Below are 6,000 nucleotides of genomic sequence, written 5' to 3' on the forward strand. Positions count from 1 at the left end.
CACTAGCAACGGCTCAACCTCTCTGACTGATGAAGATAGGCACGGTACAAGGGAGTAGACAAAAGCAAGGTCGGACGTAGCAGAAGGTCGGGGCAGGCAGCAAGGATCGTAGTCAGGGGCAACGGCAGGAGGTCTGGAACACAGGCTAGGAACACACAAGGGAACGCTTTCACTAGGCACAAGGGCAACAAGATCCGGCGAGGGAGTGCAGGGGAAGTGAGGTATACATAGGGAGTGCACAGGTGAAAACACTAATTGGAACCACTGCGCCAATCAGTGGCGCAGTGGCCCTTTAAATCGCAGAGACCCGGCGCGCGCGCGCCCTAGGGAGCGGGGCCGCGCGCGCCGGGACAGGACCGAGGGAGAGCGAGTCAGGTACGGAAGCCGGGGCGCGCATCGCGAGCGGGCGCCACCCGCATCGCGAATCGCATCCCGGCTGGAGGCGGTATCGCAGCGCACCCGGTCAGTGGATCTGACCGGGGCGCTGCCGTAGCGAGGATGTTGCGAGCGCTCCGGGGAGGAGCGGGGACCCGGAGCGCTCGGCGTAACATATGTGCAGATAAACAGGGCTACCTGCCTGCAGTCCTGTAAGGTTTGGAGGATGGTTTGCTTGGAAATTGACTGCACATTGCATTGAATGGGGATTCCGCTGTCCCGCTTTGGAAATTCCGCATTTCAGATTCTGCTAAAACACTGAACCTCTCTTTAGGTTTTGCGAAATTCCGTGGTGGATTCCCATTGAAGTCAATGAGACTCTGAATTCCGACCAGAATATTTGTGTTAAGTGCTCGGAAATTCTGTACAAATACTGTACATAATCAGCAACCATAGATAAATGCCCTGGTATCTCTATTGGAGGAGGCCCTGAACAAACATATATATATCTCCTTTATAGGTACATAATGATGGTGGCTCTCTGGTTTATTTAAATTGAGTAAATCCAGTAATTATTTTTTTGGTAAGGGTAGGGTCAAATGTAGAGCATCTGCAGCGTATATCACATTGCGGGACATAATCTGCATGTTCTGCTACGTGCAGACACACAGAGAAACCCTGCCACAGACCTATATGTGCTATAAGGTTTGGAAGGTAGGTCCACTCGCAAATCCAGCAAAATTTCCTGCACCAACAATTTACCGTTGAATGGTGATTCCGCAAAAACATTGAAACTCTGCAGCAGATTCCTATTGAAGTTAATAGTACTCAGAATTTTATCAAGAATCTGTGTGTTGAACGCAGAGAAATAACGCACAAATTATATGCATAATGTGCAAAACTGCAAAAATTCCGCAGCCAGCTTTGCAGACGGGAATTTGAGTGGAATCACAGAAATTCTGCCGGTGAACATACCCTAACTTTTTATAGATGCATGCCCTGGTATCTCTATTGGAGTCCCTTAACAGACATGTATCTCTCCTTTATAGGTACATAATGATGGCGGCTTTCAGTGATTCAGGATGGGATTTCATTATATTCTATGTATATAGTGCTAAAAGTATACATATATATATATATATATATATATATATATATATTTATATATTCTCTGGCATCACGGGTGTTCTTTTAGTGAGACCACTGTATAGCTTCACCACCTGGTAATAATTTATTTTAGAACTTAGGATACATCTTTCTACGATCTTCATATATTTTCTACCTTGATGAAGTCGTCTTATACTGTGACAGAAACACGTTGGGATTGGCATAGGCTAGGGGGGGGGTTGGATTGCTTTCAAATAGGTACAAATTCACTTTGTGCAGTTCATTGAATGTTAAGCTATTTTAAGTTAAAGTTTAAGTTTAAGTTAAGTTATTTTAAACCCTGGCTTTTAATACTATAAAACATTGTAGATGTCAATGTAATGGGGGGTACTGTGACCATCACTGTTATATTAGCACTCTGGCTGTAATTATTATGGGGGCATCCATGTTTGGTCACTAATATAGGGGCACTCTTTTCACTGTTATCATGCTACTAGTTGAATCATCACGATTAGACAGTTATGGATTATCCAGAGAAGCAAAGCTGGGGCCACAAGAAAAGAAAAATGTAGTAATACTTTAAACACATTACAATAAATTACGGACCAGGACCTGCTGTTTTGTAAAATTAGGTTGTTTTTTTTGTGTGACACCCTTCTTTTTTTTTTTTTATAAAATGCACTGCAAAACAGCAAACTTTTTTAGCAGTTTTGAGGGATTTAGAATTTGAAATTTTCATTTTACAGTAAAACTGATGTTCTCTTTATTCTGCAGATCAGTACGATATCAGCAATACCCAATTTATATAATTTTTGTCACGTTCTACTACTTTAATAAAAATACATAAAACTTAAATTAAATTTAAAAAAATACTTTAAATCATCATATTGGGACTCCTATAACTTTCTTATTCATCTATGAACAAGACGGAGCCAAAAGGGAACTGTTGGTGACATGAGGTAGGCAAGTATGGCCTTTTTTACTTCTGTTACAGTATTTCCTTGAATCCCCACTCCATTAGAGAAATACCAGAAATTACATTTAATTATGACTTAGCAAAGAAACTAGTTTTAAATTTGCTATAAATTAAAACATTTTACATGGGAAAAATATTTAAAGCGTACCTGTCATAGTGCAAAAAAATATATAAATAAATAAAAAGTGATGTTACTCAGTACCTAATCCTGATTATGTACATATCATTTATATGTGTCTAGGACCTATATATCCCTAACAAATAGCATTAACTTGTTGCTCACTTGCTTTGTGTTCTTGACTTGTGGAGGGGGCGTGTCTGTCTCTCTCCCTCACTATGGACTACTCATCTGCTCTCAGAGCAGCCTGGTAGTCTGCAAATCACTGCACAGTAGTTTTTATTCATACATTTTCTATCTGTCCTTAATAAAGCTGGATGCTAATCAATATAGCTGTCACTATGTGTGTCATTCAGCTTTCACAGACTCTGATCAGCTTCTTTATCATTCAGGAGTCAGAGAAAGCTTTGGCTGTTCAAGAATGCTGGGAGTTGTAGTTTTGCAACAGTTGGAGCTGCAGTGTTTGTGAAGCACTGTGTTAGAGCAGTGTTGCCTTTAGCTGTTGCAAAACTAAAACTCCCAGCATGCCCACACATTCTCTGTAGTTTTGCAAGAGCTGGAGGTACAAAGCTGGAGAATACACATCTCTAACACAGAGTTTTACAAAGATTGTACCCCCAGCTGTTGCAAAACTACAACTCCCATCATGGGAGTTGTAGTTTAGGAACATCTGAAGGCAGTAGTGGTGCAATGGTGATCTCCTATACTGGATACCAACACACTTTACGGCCGTTATCCAGTATGTTGCAAAATACAGAGTAGTCTGTCTGCATAAAGACATAAAGGCTATTTTCATTTTTAGTAAAATTTAATTCTTTTTTAAATAAATGTATAGTTAAAAAAGCCATCTTATCAATAGCACTTCAAAATGTAAAAATGTTTTCATAATGACAGTGCCTCTTTAAAACAACTTTATAAATTTACATTTAAAAAATTCTATGACCCCCAACACGATTTGAACAAACAACCTTCTGGTCTGGAGTGAGACACGCTTCCATTGCACCACAAGGCCTTTTTCTTATAATTTTTATAGTACAGTTCAGTAATGGACTTCATCTAGTTGTAGCCATGTCTCATATTTTGTTATATTACTGTTTATATCATGTTTATCTCCTCAAGGATACAGACAATTTTGGCCTTGAGGACACAGGAAATTTTATTTTTGCATTTTCGTTTTTTCCTCCTTGCCTTCTAAGAGTAACTCATTAAGTGAGGGTTTGATTTTTTTTTGCATGACTAAGTGTACTTTGTAATGACACCTTTTATTTTACCATATATATATGGCGAAAGCAAAAGGATATCTTTTGTGTTTGGAAATAAAAAAAAAATCTGCAATTTTTCGAACATTTCTTTATGCAGTGCACTTTACGGTAAAACTGACATGTTCTCTTTATTCTGTGAGTCAATATGTTTAAAGTAATATTCATGGTAACATGCTTTTTTTTATTACTGTACTTCAAAAAAAAAATTCTAACTTCTTTATCAAAATAGTAAAATTGGCCTATTCTGACTCCTATATCAAATTTGCATGCATGAGTGCTAATTTTTTGTGCCAACTTTGGGAGTTTTTATCTGTACCACTGCTGCTTATCGTATTTTTTTAATCACATTTTATTCAATTTTTTCTAGGATGTGATGTGATAAAAAATCAGCAATTTTGGACGTAAACATTACAACACTACATGATCATAAACATTATATTTTAATAGTCCAAACATTTTGGCACACGTTGATACCAAATATGTTCATTGATTCATTTATTTTTACTTGTAAAATGGAAAAAGCGGGTGATTAATTTTTTTTATTAGGGAGAAGGATTCACATTTAAAAAAAACAAACTTTTAATTACTTTTTTAAAGTTCCCATAGGGGACAATTTATATTAATTTATTGATTGTTATTACTGTTCAGTGTTATTCATATGCATAGCACTAATAATCAGTGATATCGGTGATCTGCTTGTACAGTCTGCAAGAAGGCAGACAACAGAAGATCGCTGGAGCCATCTTGACACACCGCACCACCACCAAATGTATTGTGGGTGGTCCGATAAGTTTCTCACTGCTAATTTTACCAACCTAGCTGCATACTATTAAAAAAAGGTCTGGATAATCTCTTTAAAGGGGTACGCCGCACCCCCTAGACATTTTATCCCCTATCCAAAGGATAGGGGATAAGATGTCAGATCGTCGGGGTCCCGCTGCTGGGGGCCCCCGAGATCTCGGCTGCTGCATCCACCTGTACGGCTTCCACCTCACACCGGCAACGCTGGAGGCTTCGGAGCCCCACCACAATGGCGGACGAGCATGATGGCGTGACGGACCTCCAATAGACTTGCATTGAGGGGGCGGGGCGTGACATCACACGGGGCGTAGTCGTGACGTCACGCTCGTCGGCCATTGTGGTCAGGCTACGAAGCCTCCAGCATTGCCGGTGTGAGGTGGAAGCCGTACAGGTGGGTGCAGCAGCCGAGATCCCAGGGGCCCTCAGCAGCGGGACCCCAGAGATCTGACATCTTATCCCCTATCCTTTGGATAGGGGATAAGATGTCTAGGCGTCCAGAGTACCCCTTTAAGGGTGCGTTCACACATACAGGATCCTGTGCAGAGTCGATGCTCAGGATTTGTAACTGCAGATTAGAAGCTGTGCTCAGTGATTTAGTTTATATTGAAATCTACAGCAGGAAAACCTGTACATCAAATCTGCGTGTGTGTTAATGTACCCTAATGGTTTAAAAGGAGTACATAAGACAAAGGTGGGGAAGTAGTCACATGGATCTGCTTATCGGAAAATAAAAAATTTCACTGACGATGGTTCATACCCCATGAGATGCCTCAAACACAAAGAATCAAGAGTTTTTCTAATATTTTAACAATTTCAATATTGTCAGCAGATTAGGTGTCAGAACATCACACACCCTGAGTTGTCAGTCAAGGCAGTGTGGGAGATTGATGTAATCACAAACTCAGTCTCCTCCATTCATCATGTCTGTTTCCCCATATGGAGAAACAGGTAAGGATTAACCTCACTGACAATAGAGGGTATAGTTGGCACCGGCAACCACACCGAGATCTCATCCGAACTAGCTTAGGGAGAGCCGCCATACAATAGTATACATATTATACTAATGTTTTACAAGGCAGATTATTAGCGGTCTGTGTCCCGACCTTCCATCTACTTATTAGTATAGAAGATAAATTTGACTGGTTTATCGGATCCAAATAAACATACCCCCAGTGCCTATATGTCCAACTTTGAAGAGGGCCATCCTTTGACCCTGTATAGGCCCTAACCAAAATGGCACCCAACAGCTAATGTTAGTCCTGACAACACCATGAGTAAGGACGAGGTGGCCGAGTGGTTAAGGCGATGGACTGCTAATCCATTGTGCTCTGCACGCGTGGGTTCGAATCCCATCCTCGTCG

General features: G+C 40.6%; 2 non-coding genes across 2 annotated transcripts; one reads left to right on the plus strand and one right to left on the minus strand.

The window, feature by feature from the left end:
- Positions 1–5,475: 5,475 nt before the first annotated feature.
- Positions 5,476–5,610, minus strand: LOC130268147 (U8 small nucleolar RNA). The gene has a single exon (XR_008843506.1). It is a non-coding gene; the product is annotated as a U8 small nucleolar RNA (small nucleolar RNA).
- Positions 5,611–5,918: 308 nt separating this feature from the next.
- Positions 5,919–6,000, plus strand: TRNAS-GCU (transfer RNA serine (anticodon GCU)). The gene has a single exon. It is a non-coding gene; the product is annotated as a tRNA-Ser (tRNA).

The sequence above is a fragment of the Hyla sarda genome, chromosome 4 (assembly GCF_029499605.1).
Source record: "Hyla sarda isolate aHylSar1 chromosome 4, aHylSar1.hap1, whole genome shotgun sequence".
Lineage (NCBI taxonomy): Eukaryota > Metazoa > Chordata > Amphibia > Anura > Hylidae > Hyla > Hyla sarda.